Source organism: Zophobas morio, unplaced genomic scaffold (genome assembly GCF_036711695.1).
Source record: "Zophobas morio isolate AGI-343-1 ecotype UQ-CSIRO unplaced genomic scaffold, CSIRO_AGI_Zmor_V1 ptg000029l, whole genome shotgun sequence".
Taxonomy (NCBI): Eukaryota; Metazoa; Arthropoda; class Insecta; order Coleoptera; family Tenebrionidae; genus Zophobas; species Zophobas morio.
In genome coordinates this window covers 5,654,887-5,675,819 of record NW_026972134.1, presented here as the reverse complement: position 1 = coordinate 5,675,819, position 20,933 = coordinate 5,654,887, and positions in this window count along the sequence as shown.

Here is a 20,933-nt window from a genome sequence, read left to right as displayed (position 1 = left end):
TGGCGCTCTCACGACTTAAGCTCCGCCCTAGCGACGAATGCCTGAAAAATCACAAAATTAGTGGCTTGAGCTCGGTTCACCCAATAGTACTACTGAGCAAAGAAAGAAATTGTGCAAGCTTTCGAAACAATCACTTAATTACTGATAGGCTCTGATTTTATGCAATATTTTTTAATTGACCACATGAAGTAAATATACGTACGTATAATCCGATCAATATCGAACCACTAGGTTTAGGGGTAGTAAGTGCAACAAACTATTGCGAATATCTTGAAAAATCTTCAACCCATCCAACATTGAACTTACTTATAAATTCTTGTTTCCCTGACATAAGTAACTTTATACATTGAGAGCTTGTAGATTGCAAAATTGTTATTTAAATGGTTGTTTTATTCACCGACTTACCTGGACAAAGGGTTGGTCAGAGCGTTCAATCTATTGTGGAAATTCCAGAAATTCTTTCCATGGTCAAAATGGCTCAATAAACGACTAGCGGGAAAACCGGGACGTCCGCCATCTTCGACGTTCAGTTTTTGCGTTAAATCTCGCACCTGAAACTCACCCTTAACAAAAAAAATCATTCTTTACCGATTTACCCGGGACAATAGATTCCAGAATAAATGTACCGTGGTCAAAATCTCGAATCCGTCGTCATCGTCTTCTTCTCTAGAGCTGAGAGAGTCGGTGTGTTCCAGAAGGGACCTCTTCGGAGGGTATTTCTCAATCTGTGGAGGGGGAAAACGTCTTTCCTGGAGTCTTTCGTGTCGCTGTCTATGCCGAAGGAACTGTGACGGTACAGGTTAGGGAAAGGCGCTTCGTCTTCCGAATTCCGATCGCTGAGTAAAGAACTGGAAACAAATCTTGCTGTAGACTGATTCATAAACCACAAATAGAGGAGTATGTTATTTTTCAAACGCTTACTTCAGTCTCCTAGCTTTGCGAAACTTATTCCTACTTCTATTCGTCATAATATGGCCTATGCATAGGTTATGTGCAAAATCAAATTTCTATTAGTAACCATTGTTTCTTTTTTTATCTTCCTGTAGACAGTTTCTTTTTAGTTTGTACTGTACTCGTATTATCATTATATATTTCCATAATGATTTTCAACAGATGATCGTCAATATTCAACTGTCTCAGCGCTCCCCAGAGCTTTATCATAGTGATTGTGTCGTAGGTCTTTTCTAAATCCATGGCAGCAAGATGCAGTTTTCTACACACAATCTATTGGGTATGAATCCATTTTGATCCTCTCCTATTTGGTGACCAATGTTCTACCTTATGTTGTGGTTCATAACTCTGCTAACTAGGCTGCTTATTGTACTATTTATATTCAACCCTCGGTAGCACTTGGGGTTTCTTCTGCTACCATTCTTGAAGAGGGGTACAAGAAGCTGTTTTCCATTCCGAGGGTACCTAAATGTGTTGACAGCAGTTATTCATTAGATCTGTTAATATTTTTTATAGGGAGGAACCGCCCGTCTTCAGTAGTTTTATCGGAATATTTCCAGGACCTGGGGACCGCATATTTCTCATTCTAGCTCATGCTATTCGATCTTCGTCCAATGTGGAGTTCATATTTCGATCTACTTCTTTATTAGATGTTGAGGACTTCTTATTGTAAATTTTGGTCTGTCTTCCCTTAGCAATTGTTCATAATGTTTACCCCTTCTGGACTAGTAATTAAATCTCCAATTGTTTTGTTTGTTTGGTTCCTTTTCAATCCCCTTATTGTCTACCAAGTCTCTGTTGATTGTGTTCCCCCTATCAGATTATCGATTCGAACACACTTTTGTCCCCAGAAAAGATTTTTTTCCAGTTTAATTTTGCTTCCTAGATCTCTGTTTTTAGCTTGATATTTCTCTCTGCGCTTATCTAACTTTGATTTTTCGTTGATTTTTTTTCTTTCACCTTTTCGGATAGCAAGTGGTGATCTAATTTTGGTTTTCCAACTTCTGTTCTCAGCACTTCCGCTGCAACTTTGCTTATTACTCCTTTGATGTTTTCATATTCTTTTTCAATTTCATCATATTTAGGTGTGTTCACCATTTTTTGCTCTAGTCTTCGCAGGAATGGTTGTTTAATGCTGTCTTGTTTTAGAAAGTAGTTTATATCGTACGTTATTCACCTTGTTTTCAGAGACTTGATTTCGGTCGTTATTCATGGTATTGTTTTTTCTAAATAGGTAGATCATTTTAGATACCATTAAATGATGATCAGAGCCACACAGTACGCACTCCGCGCTCTGCAATCAATCAATCGTCCGGTTTAACCTTTTATCTTTGTCAATGATCGATCTTTGTTGTAGTGTAGGTCTTTACCACGTATCTTGTGGATGCTTTTATGTTGAAATTGGGAGTTGAATATTCTTAATTAAAATTCAATCAAATCCTCTCCCGAGTCATTTATCATATTTTTCCCGTACTTCCTTACAACGTCATCATTACTTCTGGAACCAACTCTGGCACTAAAATTGCCCAAGATTATTATATCCTGATGACTTCTTATCCTCCTAAGTACCTGGGAGAAGTTCCAGTAGAATTCCAGTGTCACTTGTCACAAGTCAATTTATTTTATTGATTAAATGAAGAAATGCAAGACTGAATATTTTGAAATCTTGCAATCGTTTTGAAGTCACTGTAAACATTGTAGTTTTTTAATCAAAATATATCAGTTTATCCCGTCATGACGTGCCGAATAAATTCTACCCAAATTTTGCTAAATATGATGAGTTTAGTTACCTGTGATTTATCATTGCATTCATATGTTTTAGATTTGCTTAACAGGTGGCTCAAAAAAATAATGAATGGGCCAATTTATTTTATTGATTAAATCAGGAACGGCTCACTTCATTTTCCTAAAAAGTTTGGGAAAACAAAACTGTTATGTTTAATATTACACTACACCATTCCAAATCCAAGATTATTTGTGAAGAAGGTTGCCATGAGAAATAAGATCAAAAGGGTGAGAAAAATCTATATAAATAACATCAACTTGTTCACGTTTATCGATGGCCTCACTGAGATCTTGAGTTAAGACAGACAGATTATAGACTACTGATCTTCCGGTCCTAAAACCGTGTTGCCCAGAACTAATAACTGAAAACAACTTACTGTAGATAAAGTTATACAACACAAGTTCGAAAATCTTAGCGAAGTTGTTCAAGATGGAAATAGGTCAATAATTACTTAGTAACGATGAATTCCCCTTTTTAAAGATTGGACTTATTTTAGCGATTTTCGAACGATCCGGAAACGTACTGGTTTTAAAAGCTAAATTTATAATAATGGAAAGAAGTTGCGCTAGTATATATGTACCTGCAATCACGGATAAGAAAACTGGGAATCAAATCATCACCGCTCGTTCGTTTTATTTGTAAGTTCTGCCATAGTTGAAATCAAATCCTCCGGAGTGACATGGGTTATAGATAAACAATTGTTCTAAACGTAAGACGAAGATTCAGTGAGGACACATTTACTTCTAGGTGTAAATATATACATTGGAAAAAGTTCTAGCAAACGCATAAGAATATCCTGAGGATCTGAAAAGGTTTCTCCCGCGTCATTAGATAATGAACAAAGAATTCTGGAAGTGCCATTCTTGGTATGTAAAAAACTCCATAAAGAAGATGGATCAGACTTGATGTTACTCTGAACTCGGTCCAAATAATTCTTATATGAGTTATCTATTTGATGTTTAACGATAGATCTTAGGCGTTTAAATTCCTCATAGTACCTACAATTCTTAAATTTGACTCACTTGCGCCTGTAATAATCTTTTACCTTGATATTTTGCTGTACTGCACGAGTAATCCATGGAGGAAATTTAGACGGACGAATGGTATTAAGTGGTACCGATTGCATTCATTATATTAAAAAAAACATGAGTAAAATTGCACAAGCACTACATTCACGTCTTCTCCATTTTCAAGGAATGACCAATCAGTGATTAAAAATTATAACGAATGTTATACGCCCACGGAAATCGGAAAGCATAATTATCATTCATATTCAGAAGATTAAAAAGAAGCGCCGGACGATGCTTGTCCTCAGGTACCACAGATGGTGTACAATGGGAGACTGTGATTTCAGTATCAGCGTTTACAAAGACTAAGTCTAGTAATACGTTGTTACTATTTTTAAGGGAATTTATCTACGTCAACTGAAGAACATTAGAAAATTGGTTTAAAACTACAATTTTTGGACAGTTGCTATACAGTATATAGATGAACTGAGGAACATTGAAATGACGAACAGAACCATATGCTGATTTAATAAAACAACCTCAAGAGTATTGAAAATAATTCAAAATCATTATTAGAAGAAATATCTGGCGGAACATACAAAACCACAAGTAAAAAAACTATAAGTGTTAATAAAGCACTTGCAAATAATGACGTCAGTGCAACTTTGTCGTCAATTTACGGACCTGAAACTAATAGACGTATTAGCAGCAAAAATAAGATTGGGGTATAAATTTATTTATGTTATTGTCTTATATATTCATCCTTCTTGTGGTATCCATGATTATTATTCTCTTTTTGAATGTTTAATGTCTCATCAATTGTTATTCAAGAAATATTGCTTCGTCAAATATTTATAGAGCCTGTGACAACATAGCAGAAACTGACTTCTCCTTTCTAAATTTCATAACAGATGTGAACATCTCTTGAATTACTTTATGACGAGTTGAATAAATCTTTAATTCTTTTGTGCCCGAAGAAAAAGCAGCCAACCAGAAATTACACAGAATGATTTAACAAAGAAATTATAGTCAATCTTGAACAAAAACAAAAAGCTTGGGTAAAGTACAAAAACGATAAATCACTTGAATCTTTTGAAATATTTAAAATGCACCGCAATAAAGTAAAAATTTTAATTAGAAATGCTCGCAAAAATTATTTACGACGTATTACAGAAGAAATAAAAATAAATCCAAAACCATTTTGGACTTTTATTAAAAACGAAACGAAACAGCACGGAATACCCATTGTGATGAAATATAATGACAGCGATTTAATCTTACCAGAAGCTATAGTCAATGCGTTTGCTGAATCGTTCGTTAAATCACTCAAAAAGGATAATAAAACTTAAGTAGTCTAAATAAAAACATCTTAGGTATATGTTAAAAATCTTGGTTCCACAGAAATTTGCAATTCGATTAAAAAACTTAAGCCAACTTTATTATAAATGCTATTCCCTCATTTCTCTTATTTTTAATTTGATATTAAGAACATTTATTTTTCCAGAAAAGTGGAAATTATCACGCATTACACCTGTCCACAAGAAAAATAGCACAAGTGACAACAAATTATCGTCCATTCGCAATTATTAACAATTTTGAAAAAATATTTGAAATCCTGCTTCATTCTCGAATATGTAATCACGTTTCCACTTATTTGTCTTCAGATCAACATGGTTTTAGAAAGGGAAAGTCAACAATCACAAACTTTTTAAATACACAGTTTATTTCGGACTATTTAGATCAGCGTAGTCAGGTGGACTGCATATATACAGATTTTTCTAAGGCGTTTGATCGCATAAATTATAGAATTTTATTGTTTAAATTACATTATTTTGGTTTCTCGAATGACTTGGTTAATCTCTTCACATCATATCTACATGAAAGATATCACTATTTGTATTATCAGGGTTTTTACTCTAGTAAGTTTCGTCATATCTCGGGGGTACTGCAAGGGTCTGTGTCTGGTCCTGTACTATTGAATATCTAGATAGAAGTTGTTGGACAACAAATTGATGTAGAGTATCGTACGTATGTTGACCATCTCAAACTAATCTGCGAAGTTAAAACAATGGATGAGTGCGTGCGTCTTCAGAATAATCTAAACAGATTGTACAACTGGTCAGTCAGTAACGAACTCCTTCTAAACAAAGATAAATGTTTTGTTAAGAACAAAGAAAGAAATATTTTTTAATGTACAACTATACAATTGATGATTCGATACTAGAACGACCAGAATACATCTCTGATCTTGGTGTCACCTTCGACAGAAAGTTAAAGTCTGACAAATACATTGAGAATGTTTCAGCCTTGGCGTATAGGTCTTTAGGTCCCGTCATCCGCAATTCGAGTGCTATACAAGCCAAAGAAGTTTTGTCACTTCTATTTTTCACTTATGTTCGTTGACGCCTAGAGTATTCATCGGTTGTATGGAGTCCCATATATAATTGTCACATTTCTTTTTTTTTGTTTCTGTTTTCACATATATGTCTTTCACTAAAAGAGCCCTAGCCAGTTGGAAGACTATTAATATAATAATAATAATAGTAATACTGGAAATACGAAGTATTTACTCTAATAACACATCGCAATGTTTCTAGTTTTTCTAGATGATGCTAATGCTTCAGAAGGTACTGAATGGTTAGCGAGACTAACACGAACAGCAATTGATTTTTGTTATGTAGAATAAATCCTTGTGTTTCAGCAGTATTGTCCCCTCTCAGATAATATTGAGTCGCTATTCTACCATCTATCTTTTCGGTGATTAGAAATTTACGGACGCAACTCGACATCACGGACAAATACATTGCAAACCGAAAGTTTGGGAAAACAATACTAGTTTTTATTTATTTTTATATTAATTTAGATGAATTCTCATCAAAAAAATGGAATTCGCAAAATCCAATTATTAGAAAAGTTTAGATATGATTAATTGTAGTTAGTTCAAGGGAGAGAGAAGTTCTGTCGAAATAATCTTCGATCATTTTTTATTGATTAGTCACATTCAATATTTCACACTTTCAAATGTATAAGGTTAAAATATATACTCTAGCTGTAAAATTGTAAGTATTTTTTTTATTTTCAACGTTTAATGTAATTATTATTTATCACATTTAGGTACATGTATTGAATAAAATGTTACAAATATGTAATTCAATTTAAATCTAGAACATTGTGCGGAATATTATTTGTTACGCCTTATGTATATTTTATGAATTAAAATTTTGTACATTTGCGAATATTGCTGCAAAAGAATAAATATTTTTCACAACCTATAACACAATTACATATAATATATGAAACTGTTAACTACAATAAGTTACTCACTCTTATACCTAGTTCGTAATTAAGTGCCACAGAATCGGTAAATTTAATTTTAGGAGTATTTTGGGCAACTGTTAATGCTGTCATTGCTATCTTTTTGTTTTGATCATTAAAAGTTATCCATCGAATGTTCAGAAAAGTAGATAGTATCGATTCAGCCTGAAAGTTAAATACTTAATTAACATATGATTGTGAAATATGATAATAATACCTATATCATACAAACTTTATTTACCTCTAGACTAATTAGTTAAAATTAATTTACATAAATGAACGAAATTTTGAATATCAAACTCCTTCCTCACATAAGTTAGCAAGTGTGATACTGATACTACAACTATGTAACTAAATCATGCACTCCGTAAATGTAAGTCATTTACTTTAATCTTTTTTTACAAACCTCGTTCTCTGTTTGTTGTCCACATTGAACGAGTAAAATTCCTGTCACTGTTGAAGTTGTTGCCATCATCATTTGCTGAAAATATTTCCAGTATACAGAGTCAGCTTCCTGCCGTAAAATCATATAAATATTCAACTTAATCTCATCATCAGACTATAATACATACTACTAAATATGCAGAACTTAGAGCGCTGAGAGCCATTGCAACCAAAGCCAAACATACAAAGGGTAATAGTTTAGTAGTGAAATCATTAGCTAACTTCAAAATCCTAAAATAAAATCATCGCAGTTCTTCATCAGTGTTTTATAAGGGTACAGTTATTATAGAAAAGAACAACTAACCTCCTAAGTTGAATATGTCGCTTAACTATGAATATTTCTCTTTGTCGCACAATTTCTTGGTATTCTTCATTGTAGAAAAGCGTCGCATCTTCATAATCTATAAACTCATCTGTCATGTGTGAGACAACATCAGAAAGCAAATGCATCTGACTTTTAGCATGGCAAGTGTAGTAAGCAAAAAAATTTGCTACAGTTACCAACAAGTAAGAAAGTACCGGAAATGATAAAACGTAACCCAAGTCGAAAATGTAGTGGAATGAAGTGAAATAGTTTTGAAAGAGAAAAAGAGCAAAGTCATATTCTCGTTCTTTACCAATGGGAATCATTACGAAACCTGTAATCACCGCTAGGAAGCAATTAAGTTTCGTAACATATGTCACATATTTAAACATTTTTAGTATGTCTTGTTCTGTGGCTTTAGTAGTACAATCTACTGACCACAAAAGCGAAAGAACTTCTTTATCAAATAGTTTTATTTGATCTTCAGCCAAGAAGTAACAAAGATTAATAATTGTAGTCTAAAATGATATGCATTTCATTATGTCCATCAGACCATTCGTATTTTTTTATATTACCCCTATAGTTGCTAACAACGTCGGAAGGTATTTGTAAAAGAAACCTGCGTCAAATGTGATGATGAGAAAATAAATGTGGATAGTTATTAAACTGAAGCTAGAAAGAATTATACATTTCCTCGCCCATCGATAAAATTTGTTTTGAAGAAATATGCCAAACGTCAAAAATCGTATCGAACTGAGATGGTCCTCTGGAAACAAAAATTGTTTTTGAGACAACCTTTACCAAAGAGCTTTTAACAACTTTTCGAATGATAAGGATGTTATGAGGTTATGACTTACCCTTGAATGGTTTGATGTTAAAATAGCTGAACATTTCGAGTTATTCAGTCTGATGAGGGATGACTTCAACGTTCAAAGTGGACACCTACAGTAGACGCCAAGGAATTATAATCCCTTTTAAATATGCAAAGATCACTAGCTAATGATAGTTATTAATAAAATATCTTGGAATTTCTTTGATGACAAACTGGGGCAATGCCAGAAAACTAAATATCTTCCGATGACTATTAAAAAAGATAGTGATAGGGTAGGTAAATCCTTAGTTCATCATTTTTATTTGTAAGTAAAATTTTTATTAAACATATACTCTTGAAACAACAAACTCTTCTAAAATGTATGTAAGCAATAATATACTGTCATAATTTGATAAGCATATTTCGTAAAAAAGGTACAAAAGAAATCACCTGAAAACTTAATTGAGATTTAGGAATTATTAAGTATTTCACCTTAAGAGATTGAGAGTGGCAAATTTTACCGATGCTCAGTCTGGAGTGGTCGTGTTCTACTCTAAAATTAGAGAGTCAGCCGACGGACTCGATATCTTGTACAACAAAGAATGCCTTGATTACTTTTTCTTACAACATCGAAGGATTCATTTTATAAAGGAAAAATAAGATACGAGATTTGGGAATTATTTTTGAAATAAAATTTAACTTTGTGGATCACATGAATGATAATATTATTGTTAAAGCATATAATATGTCTTTACTTGCGTATAGAAATCATAAGGACTTTTATGATATTAAAGCTCTTTGTAACTTGTACTATGCACCTATTAGATCTAAGTTAGAATATGGTTCAATTATTATTTGGCATCCAATATATTTATCAATCTACTAATCTCTACGATGAAATTTTTGACTAATTTAGTAAACAATAGAATTGATTGTGAAATGCTCCTAAACAAAGTCAATTATTTAGTTCCTCGCATTCATTCTCCTCAAGACCTAAAGTTTTATAATATATTATTTAGGACAAACGTATTATCTAATTCACCTATAGCTATGATGTGAAATGAATTTAATAACATACCTAGGATTTGCGCTATTCATTTAGATTCTATTCTGTTTAGTTAGTTGAAAATGTATTATTTTCTTTTTAATTCTTTTGTGATAGATATTTATTCTTTTTAGTATTACTATTATTTTGTAATATATGTATTACTTTTGTTTTTTATAGATTTACTGTAAATGGATTTGTAACTTGTTTGGAAATAAATATTTATTTAATTATTTATTCTTATTTAAAGCATAGACCTTAGTGAAAGTTTTTATAATTGACTGAATTGATTTTAATAAGGGTTTGATTATACCCAAGAATAAGTAATTTTTAATACGAATTTTGCAAAGAGGCAAAATGATGACCTTAGAACAATTTTCTTTATTTGTAGACACCGAAAAATACTTAACCTTCTAGCATTGCCCCAGTTTGTTGTCAAAGACATTCTAAGATTTATTATTAAAAATATCATTAAGCTAGTAATCTTTGCATATTTAACGACTGTAATAGCTTTGGCGTCTACTATGGATATCCACTTTGAAACTTGAACTCATTCCACTTCGTCTGCCTAAAAAACCTAAAATGTCCAGCTATTTTAAGATTGAACCACTCAAGGGTGAGTAAAAATGTTCTCATCTTCCAACCAGATCTTAAATGCTATTTTGTAAAAATTGTATCAAAAACAGTTGTTGCTTACAGAAGATCATCTCAGTTCGATGCGTCTTGTAAAGCTTCAGTGTAGTTGTTTTATCTACCGTATAATTTTTTAAATTTGACGTAAAGGAAAGGCCTGGAAACAAAAGATGTGAAACACACAAAATGAGGTTAAATTAATTAAACTACGCCCTACGTCTTTACGCATTTTGTTTCCAGAGTCTCCCCTTATGGCGATCGTAATTAATTCGCATACGTTATATGAAAATATATGTTATATGAATAATATAAATATTATTATGAATGATATTGCACGGATGAATCACAACCAAGACATAAATTTATTATAAAATAATATTATTTATTCTACATTATCATATTCTAAAAAAGAAACAACATCTAAAAAAACTCCAAATTTTGTTGGACTCTCATTTGGGTCATTCGACATACCTATTTAAATTCCATGTGGTTTTTACAAAATCAATTAAAGGCTTTGATAGTAGTTCACGTATATTCCAACTCAAGTACGTGGCCACAAATATACATATTTTTCACTGAACAACATTTATTAATAGAGTTCAAAAATGTTTAAAAATTGTTTATCATCTAATATTTTGTGCTATTTTTAAAAATGCCAAAGTTAAATCGTCTTTAAAGGACAAGTTAAGAAAATGGACGAAAAACAAAGACGTTTTTCAAATAGAAAGCGGCGAATTGTTCTGTAAAGCCTGTGGGAAAATTGTTAAGTGTAAATTATTAATGAAAAAAGTTATGAAATTAATTCCATAAATTCGCATAATACTTAATACTTATGTCAATTTTTGAAAAACAAATAAATAAATAAAATGTGTTGTTGTAGATTTCAGGCTAAAAGAAGTGCCATGTTTTTCAACATGAAAATACTGACATACACAAACAAATCTTGCTCAAGCTACCAGGCAATTTCCTCATTTCATAGTGAAGACCATAAGAAAAATTTTTGCCATGAATTATGCAATGCATTCGTTGCGGCAAATTTACTGTTAAAGAAACTTAACAACAAAACATTCGGTTAATATTATTTTTGCAGTTTCTCTCCAAAATAATATTCCTAAGAAATCAAATTTAAGAAAGAATTACTTGTCCCAAGTTTGCGATGATGTAAGTATTGTGTGATTGCATAGAAACTTAGGATTGTGAACATCCTAATTTTTGCTATTTTCAATCAGATTGGTTGTATTTACTAACGCATGGCTGCAAAGTTGCATTAACATTGTTGTACAATCGTTCAGCTTTGCTAAATGGTAATAAGATAAGGTAAGATAAGGAAGCTGAACTTAAATTTGGTTTGTGACCCAATTTCCGAAATGATAATGATATCCGGAATCAATATGAAGATGTCAATGATTTAATCTCCAACGTAAACAAAGTATTTCTTAAAGATCACTTGAGGAGCGAAGCCTGGATTGTCCACTGCCTCCAGAACCTGTTTTGACTAGAGAAAATTCATGAATTGAAGTGACAATATATTATTGAGAGCATTTTGACAATATAAAAAAGGTTCGTTTATTGCTATTCATAATATTGTTGTGTAATTCTAAGTTAAATGAAACATTTTGGGTTGTTATGGAATTTTATTCCACAGTGCCGAAATGCATCGCCGATGCTCAATAGGTACTATTTCCAACAAAAGCATCTCAAACATAATTTGGCTTATATAAAAACCCATTGTACCTACTTAAAAACAAGCATAAGGTTAGAGACCATTGGACTGACCTTAAGACAGTCTGTGGATGAAGTAGAGACAGTGGTTCGAAATAATTCAATCACAAGTAATTCAATTCCTTCTCAAGTAATGAGTAATTGTGCCGAATTTTTTCCTTGAGTAATTCAGTCACTTTTACAATTACTTTTGCAATTACGTACTTTTAACCCAAGTACTGGTTCGTCCCACATAGTGAAGATTAACCCAGTAGGAAAGAAATCTAAAACGAGTTTAGCAAAGAATTTGTTAAGAAACCAGTTAACCTTAATATTTATACATAAGCTCTTCATCATTTTAAGGGTGAGCTAAAGCATATTCCTACATAGGGAAATACATATAAATTTCTGCCCAAGTTTTTGCCAGAAGTATACGTCCGATTATAATAAACTTCACACCGTTGAAATGAGCGTGAAAAACCCTACCCAGACTGCTTTTCCGCTTTTTTAAATTTTGTTGTAAAAAAAAAAACTACAACGCGTCAAAATTGAAATTATCTGGTTTTCACTATTTACATTAGTAGAAATTGTATTAAAAAATCCATTGCGTTTTACATAAATAAAATATCTTAATAAATAATTGAGTAAACAGGGGCAGAATATTTAAAATTTGTGGTCAAACAAACTTTAGCCATTTTTCTGGTCCACTCAAATCTATAACAGGTAACCGATGGAGCCCGTCCCTTTAAATCCGCCAATAAAATTGTATGCGAGTTTTGTAAATTTAATCTGTAGTCACAACGCCAAGTAAGAGGCAATTAAAGACCAACTTTTAAGTTTAGATTATCTTAATTAACTTTATTACCTCAAAGACAGCTTTGTCAAACATTTCTTTATTACAAAATTGTTTTAGATTATAGTTTTTAATTTTACCACCGATATACTTTCAAATCTTGAGTAATAAAGAAAAAAATCGCTTTGGTGCAAGTGACTAAGAAAAATGTTTTTGGAAGAAATTTGAAAACGCTAGTACAGTAAAAGTAGGATCTGCAGTCTTTGGTTACATTGCTCTTAAAAAACTAAAACAAAGTTTTGAAAAATTTTTGAAATATTATTTAAAAAAAAAAAACAAAAAATGGAGATTTAAAATTAGAATAATTCAAAAAATAATGCAATTTATTTTGAAATTTTAATATACACAAATCTAATTTTAAGGCAGAATGACAAAAGTTGTATAGTAAATTATGTAAGATTCATATATCAACTTCTTCAGAAACAGACAGGTTTTTGACAACTTGACAACACCGCCGCGAGTTCTCCCATATAAAATGTGCGGGTTTTCCATGCCACCAAGCTAAAGTGGAACGGAGACTAGATGAAAGTTTATATGGGTTAGCATTATGGCAGTATATTTTTTACATACATTTTAAAAAGTTGTTTATGTTATGAAATGTCTATTCAACTGTGTACTGTTGGAGGTTTTGTCTCAAAAAGATAAATGATAAAACTCATTGTGATATATGCCTTCAACCACCACTTTCCAACATAATTCCGGACCACATCTCATATTAATTCTGCTTCAACATCGAGGAGATTTGGTATACCCAGATGAAGTTTTAGGGGGCTTGTTAAAAGATTTGCGGATATTGGTCAAGACATGTTACCCATACTGAATTTTGAAATGACCTGGAAACAATTTTTGAACGCCATTTACCCTTATGTGGAGCGAAGTTCAATTTAGTCTTGCTTTGACCATAATGATCATTCAAATGGCGATGCTAGGAGCAAAGGGATTTGCTAAAAAAAGACTTCTGTTGTAACAACGCGCTGAGTAGGAAAGCTTTAAAACTGTAATGAAATTAGTTTTGTTTCCCATTCTACGTTACTTACCTTTTAAAATTTTGATTTATCAATAATTTTTCTCGTTGTTTTTGTGTTATTTGATTTGTTTCACATTCGTGTGACAGCAGTTTATATTTTTACTTAACCTTCAAATTCATTATTAATCACGGAGGTAGAAGAGACTTCTCTTCTATCTCCGTGTTATTAATAAAAATTGTGCTCAGTGGAGGTCACCACTGGGCGTACTGTCCATCGCCAACTTAATGTGCCTCCGCTGCGCTCCATATGGCCGTCACAATATGGACCGTAAACTGATTCTGCTACTCTAAAAAATTCATGCACAATTCAGGCGTAGATGTATTCAGGGCTTAACTAATATCATTATTATTGTTAATATTAATATTATTATTGAAGAACCTTTCATGACCCCTAGAGTACGAAGAAATTTCCATCTATGTGTCTGTCTGTCTGCCGTCTGTCCGGTTTTTTATTAATAATCTCTGAAACTGTTGAACCAATTATTATTATCAAATTTTATATGTGTATTATGAATATCATGTAGATACTTCAGAATTGTATATAGAAAATGGATTTTAAATTGTATAAAATGACATAGTTCTACAGATGTAGTTTATGACTCCGTGTTGAGGTTTTACCCGTAACGTCCAGATTTTTGGAAAACAAATCAAATTCACAAAACAATATTTTGCAATTTAATTCTGAATCTGCAAACCGAATGCTATGAAATTTTGCAGATGTTTTAAAGCTTGTCATAACAAGCATGACACATTTTTCATCAAATTATATTTGCTTATCTCCAACAAAAAGGTCAGCCCAAAATTTTGCTAAATAAATCCTATCTACAATGTCCAAAATATGGTGAATCTATACTTGTGATATCTCATTCCATTCATATTTTTTGGATTTGCTTATACAGAGTGACTCAAAAAAATTAACGAATGCATGAATTTATTTTATTGATTTAATCCAGGAACTGCAAAACCAAATGCTTTGAAACCTTAGAGATGTTTAAAAGATATCGTAAGCATGGTAAATTTTTGATCAAAATGTATTTGTTTTGTCGTAAAATAACCACAACAAAACACTTTATCCCTATCATTTAAGACAGTTATTAGTGGTCTATGGTGACTAAAATGAGTGATATAAATATCAGTTCTTGAATGAGTAATAAAGCGTGTGAAAACGGCATCAATTGTTGTACCTAATTTAATCGATGGAACAGTCAAACGAACATATTTTATTACATAGTTTATTTTTAGGTACTCATATAAAGGATAATATTTGTTAATTTCTATATTAGAAAGCTTATTATTAAATATTCTAATTAAAGTATTTGCAGATATCTACAAAAAAATCAAGATTACTTCCGATCCAGTACGTCATGATTACATTTGTCGCGGCACAATAATAGCGAAGTAAAGATCAAGAGCTCTGTAGCCTAATGGTCAAGGCACCTGCCCGGCAAACGGGATATGCGCGCTTCGATTTCGCACCGGAGCAGCAAACATTTTTTCTTTGCTTACTTACATTGGTGACCTCTGACGTGTTTGTCTTCGCTTGCCTACACATTCACACCAGTTTATCTCTCTCTCTCTTTCTATAGCGTGGCGCTACATGCCTATGTTGAGGCTCAGTTCAGACTGGTGTCGGTGTCGGATGTCGGTACGGAAAAACGTTAGCTCGTAGCTCGAACTCGACATCCTATTCCGGCTCGCGTCGTATACGTGTTCTATAATACGAAAAGAAGAAAGTTAAAACTCCAATAATCTTTAAATAAACATAAAGGTTTTGGTCACGAGCGAAAGCGTAGCTCTAATGTAAAAGGAGCGTGGGTGCTTGATATCAGTTATCGTAAATTCTTTTATCGCTTATTTGTAAAGCTAGAGTCACTATGAAAATTTGTTTGTTTCCTTAGTCCCCTTTGGTTCTGTTTAATAATTCAACTCTATTTGATGTCTTCGATTGTTGCAAATAAAATAACTTGAAAACTGAGAACAAATTAAAAGTTAGTTGCTATCCATATAGCGGAGCAGTGTTCTGCAGGCATCGGGAAGATATTTTAGTATTGATAAATGTAAAATCTAGGTGAATTACAACAAATATTTAAATTTTCGTCAATACTCTCACGTTGACCATATCAAAGCCATGGAATCACTGGTTGGGTTGGTGAGAGGAGGTTCGAATTTTGGTCTGATCCCTGGGTGCAGTAAAATCAAGACACACATAAATTTCGTTGTTAATTGAAAACATGAAGTATCTACATAAAGACACGAATTATGCTGCTCTTTGTAAACAGTAGTTATTGTTACCATTTGTTGACCATTTTTTGTCAAGATTAACTAAATATCATAATTCTTCACCTTTGAAAAAATTGCAGCAAAAGAAAAAAGAGTTCGTACAATCTACAACAAAAACGTGTTCGAAATAATTTCAAATTTCATTTTTTACTTACTCGTAGGCCAAATGCATAGTTAATGGACACCTTCTGCGTAAACTGTAACTTAATGGGATTTTGAGCAACAGTTAAGGCTATTAAAGCCGTTTTTCTATTGCTTCGGTTAAAACTCGTCCAACGAATGTTAAGAAAATTAGAAAGAATTGCTTGACTCTGAAAACCGATTTATTTTGATAATGTTTGCTTATATGTCCTTCTGGTTGCTATGATAAACCAACCTCACTTTCAATCTCCTGACCGCACTGGATGAGTAGGACTCCAGTTAAAAGGGAAGTTAATACCAAAACAACATGGCGAAAATAGTACCAGAACGAATAATCAGCTTCCTATTAATGTACTCTCTAAAATTAATTTTGACTAAGACAAATTATCTCACTTACAACAAAAAATGCGGAACTCAAAACACTCAGAAGCATTCCAATAAAAGCCAAAGACATCCAAGGTAAAAGCTGGACGGTTAATTTGTTAGCTATCCCCAAAAGTCTAAAAATAATACATATTTAAAAGCAGAATTCGTATAACATTATCGTTAAAATAGTAGACACTGTATTACCTGAGGAGTTCAATGTGTCGCTTGATTATAAACTTTTCTCTTCGTCGTACAATTTCCTGATATTGGTTGTTGCATATAAGATCGCCGTCTAGAACTCCCACAAAATCATTCGTGGCATACGATATAACGTCTGCCAAAAGGTATAATTGACTTTTACTATGATATGTGTAATAGGCAATAAGATTTGTCAATGTTACCATCATGTAAGAGATTACAGGAAAGCAGAAAAAATAAATTAGTTCGAAAACATGATGAAGAGAGGTCAAATAATTTCTAAAGAAGAAAAGAGAAAAGTCATGTTCTTGCTCTTTACCAAGAGGCATTGTCGCGAAACCTGCCATAACTCCTAACCAGCTATTAAGCATGACAGCAATCGTGACGTACTTAAATTCTGTCAAAATTTTTTGTTTTGTTCGTGTGGTGGTGGTATCGATGGACCAAAAAATTGAAAATGCGAAGTTATCGAAAGATTTAAACCCTTTTTCCGCCCAGAACAAACAGATGTTGATGACTAATGCCTACAACAGAATTGGTATTATGTATTGCATACAATATAATAGTGCTTGAATACTGATAATGTTGCTAAAAATGTTGTAAGAAATTTATACAAAAAAGCTGCCTCAAAAATGTTTAGAAGGAAATAAATATAGACAACTGTTAAACTTAGACCAGTTACGAGAACCACTTTTCTTGCCCATCGGTAATACTTGTTTTGGAATATTGTGATTACTAAGAAACGGACCCACTTGAGATGATCTTCTACAATTTATTAATTCTCAGACGATTTATAAAATTTTCTAAAAAAATACCTTTGGAAAGTCTAATTTCAAAATAGCTTTCCATCTTGCTGTATGAGCTCATTCGACAATAATGTTCTGTTGTTTTCGTAATGGTGTGTTGTAATATATTGCGTTCAAATATCCATTAACCGAAAAGCCAGTACAGTATCTATTAACGATTTCTGATATTGGGCTATTAATTATAAATCTAAACAATTATTGATGTTTCGTGAGGTCAAACATACCGCTTCATGCTTAATTACATTAATCTAAATATAGTTGGGTAATTAAGGGAATAAAAATATAAGGTTAAAATATATTTTTTTGTTATGTGGTAGCTAAAATTAAATTACTGTAGGCATTTTGCAGCAGCCAAAAGCGTTGCAGAGTAGACCCTGAAAATTAAAAAAAAAAAAACTAAGAACAGTGTATTACATACCAAGATGGAAAGTGTTTCATTACTTTACAATACTTTGAGGTGAATTAATGCTCGAGGACGGAGTGAAACTTTCCCCGAGGTTTGTACACTATTTTATTCACAATCAAAATAAGACAAAAATACCCTAATTTAAACTGTACTGAAGCGAAAAGTGAAGGTACTCTATATCTAAATCCAAGTAATGTTACTAACATATTGCGAAAAAACAATCGTGAACTATGGAAAAATATCAAGGAAAGACCAAATATTCCAAAAAACGACATTATTAAAATATTATCTGTAACAACCAACACGGTTTTTGTAAAGGTCGTTCGTCTGCCACAAATCTGTTTGTGTTCACTATGTACTATGTTACTGAAAGCATGGAGTTAGATTATTCAACCGATTATCTACACTGACATGTCGAAAGCTTTCGATAGGATAAATGTTAGTTTATTAATTGCTAAACTTGCTTGGCTGGACTTTGACTGCAATCAATTACGATCAGACAATTGCAATTTGTCTGATCGTAAGCAATTTGCTTTAATTAATGGGATTAAATCCAGATGTATAGATGCTGTTTCTGGTGTTCCACAGGGTTCGCATCGTAGACCCGTGTTGGTTTCTTTATTTGTTAATGACATTGTTAATGTAATACATAGTAGTGAGATTCTTCTCTTTGCAGCTGACGTAACATTTTTTAAGTGTATAGGGTCGTTAAATGTTTGTCTTGCTATTCAAGCTGATTTATACAATTTTGAAATGTGGTGTGAGTACAATAAATTATAACTGAATATTCCTAAATGTAAATTTATTACTTTTAGTCGAAAACGTTGTTCAATTAATTATCAATATTCTTTGTCTTATACTTACCTAAAAAAAGTTTCTTTATGTTCTGATCTAGGTGTTATATTTGATTCTAAATTAGACTTCAACGCCCATATTGATAATGTCGTGTCCAAAACATCGAAGTTGTTAGGTTTTGTTATACGGATGTGCTCGGAGTTCTCTAATATTCGTACATTGTTGTTATTGTTTAACGCTTTAATACGATCTAATCTTGAATATTGTACAGTCATTTGGACGCCTTATTTTATAAATGGGCTTGAGTCAATTCAAAGGAGATTTGTAAAATTTATTTGCTTTAAATGTGGTATTGTTTATGTTAATTACTGTGTCATACTGATTTACTTGGGTTTATTGCAATTAGAGGTAAGGAGAAAGATGTTTGACTTTATATTTCTGTTTAAAATATTATCTTCCTTAATTGTTTGTCCTGATATTTTGAGATTATTTATGTTGCATGCGCCTGAGAGAAGGGGCAAATACACCCACCTGCTTTCCCTGAAGCTGAACCCACGCAACAAGAATTTTTGTTTTACAAAAACGAGCTATTCGCATACTGCGCCCTGGCCTGTTCAAAATACTGAAAATATTATTCCTGTCTAGCTTCTTTTACATGCACACGAAAATCAAGCAACGTTTGTAAAAAATGCGGACGTCCGTAATTACAACACTCGTAGCCAACAAAATTTTGTTATTCCAATACATCGTTTAAAGACATAGCAGTCAAGCGCTTACATGAGTATCAAACTCTTTAATAACTATATTATTATTATACAATTGAATCGCAATAAATTTATTAATATAATACGAACATTTCTGGAGTCAAATTGTTTTTACAACTGCGACGAATATGTCAACACCAATGTCAGTCGATAAGTTTAATTTGTAGTACCTAATTGTTTTACATTTGTTTGAACATGTTGTTTGTTTATTATTTATGTTATATAAACATTATATTTTATATAATTTATTTGATGCGCCTAAATAATAAAACACATGTATTTTTTGTATGGCAAATATACATTATTCGTATATATTATTATTATTATCATTATGTTTTATTTTTTTTATGAAAAAAATACGTTAAAATTTGGGCAGAGATTGTTATGTGGTATATAGATAATATGTTATGCCCATATGAGACTACAATAATTGGGAACAGCGTTTTACGTTATTTCTGACATATTTTGGGAAGGTGAAGTCCAATGGTAAAAACATTGTATTAAGAAGGCACAAGATGTTCTACCTTTCGTGTGCTAAGAAAGTGACATAAATAAATCACTTTAATTTATTTGTCGCAGATTTATCTTGTGGTCTTGTATCTTTACTGTTCGATCGTAAGCTAAGGAAGTATTGTAACCGAGTCCACCGGGCGACTGGCTACTTTCATGTTTTCGCGATCTGTCATGACCACTACTCGTACGTAAAAGTAGGTCTCCCGTTTCTTGAGATTTTTGGAAAAAATATAGCACAATATTTTGCAATTTAATTTTGAAACTGCAAAACCGAATGCTCTGAAATCTTGCAAGCGTTTTAAAGTTATCGTTGGCATGATCAATCGATAGTGAAAATGTATCCGCCTAGCCCCTTCCAAAAAATTGACTACGTCATCTCAAAATTTTGACCAATAAATTCTATATAAAATAAGTATGCAAAATATTATGTTTCATATTTGTAGTTTATTAATGGGCTCATAGTTTTTGGAATTACTTACACAGGAGACAGGGCTCAAAATAATTAATAAATGAAATAATCTATTGTAGGCTCGCTCGATTTTTCCGAAAATTTGATTACACAGTACTGTTACTATTAATATTATACTGTAGACATTCAAACTGATATATGTGTCCTTGCTAAAATGTTGATGAGGTCAACAGGAAATTTTTTTATGGAAAAACTCACTTGAAACATACGCATGCTTGTTTACTTGCACTTTATCACTCCATATATACCTTTATTTTAACTAATAGGGGTTATCATAAAAAATATATTTCAAAAAATTAGATTTTATATTTTAAATAA